The sequence below is a fragment of the Corvus brachyrhynchos genome, unplaced genomic scaffold, assembly GCF_000691975.1.
Source record: "Corvus brachyrhynchos isolate BGI_N302 unplaced genomic scaffold, ASM69197v1 scaffold442, whole genome shotgun sequence".
NCBI lineage: Eukaryota > Metazoa > Chordata > Aves > Passeriformes > Corvidae > Corvus > Corvus brachyrhynchos.
The window spans coordinates 244,290-244,940 of NW_008236443.1; positions in this window are offsets into that span (position 1 = coordinate 244,290).

The window sequence follows — 651 nt, forward strand, 5'->3', positions numbered from 1 at the left end:
AACCCCCCCCTTTGTTCCTCCCGTCCGCCAGGGGCGCTACTTCACATTCCCACCCTTCTTGGGGCACGAAGAGGGCGGAACTTCCCGGAAAATGGACCGGAAGTCGGCCATATTGCCCTGATACATGACGGGAATTGTAGTTTCGTTAAAGATGCGTAGTTCCGGTTACCTGACCCCGATGTATGATGGGAAATGTAGGCTTAAATTAAACTGCCACAGCGGAAGTGGCTTGGCGGCCATGTTCCTCCCGATGCATTCTGGCACCTGTGGTTTTGAATAACGGCGGGTTCGGCCATGCTGGGCCCCGGTGCATGCTGGGAGCTGTAGTTTGCGACGATAAACAACCCGCGGGGGTGTCCCCGCCTCACGCACTGGGCGTTCCTGGTCCGTACTGGGCGTTAGTGGTCTGAACTGAGAGCAGCTGCTCCCCCCGCCCCACCCTATGACATCACCCACACAGGAACATCATGGGTAGGACACCACCTTTACTGAGGGCACTGAGGGACAGTCAGCCCCATGTCCAGGGAGTCCTCAGGTGTCCATTGGAGGGTCCTCAGCTGTGTCAGGTGTCCATGGAGGGCCCCCGGTGTCCCCAGCTGTGTCAGGTGTCCCAGATGTCCACGGCAGGTCCTTCAAGTGTCCACAGAAGGA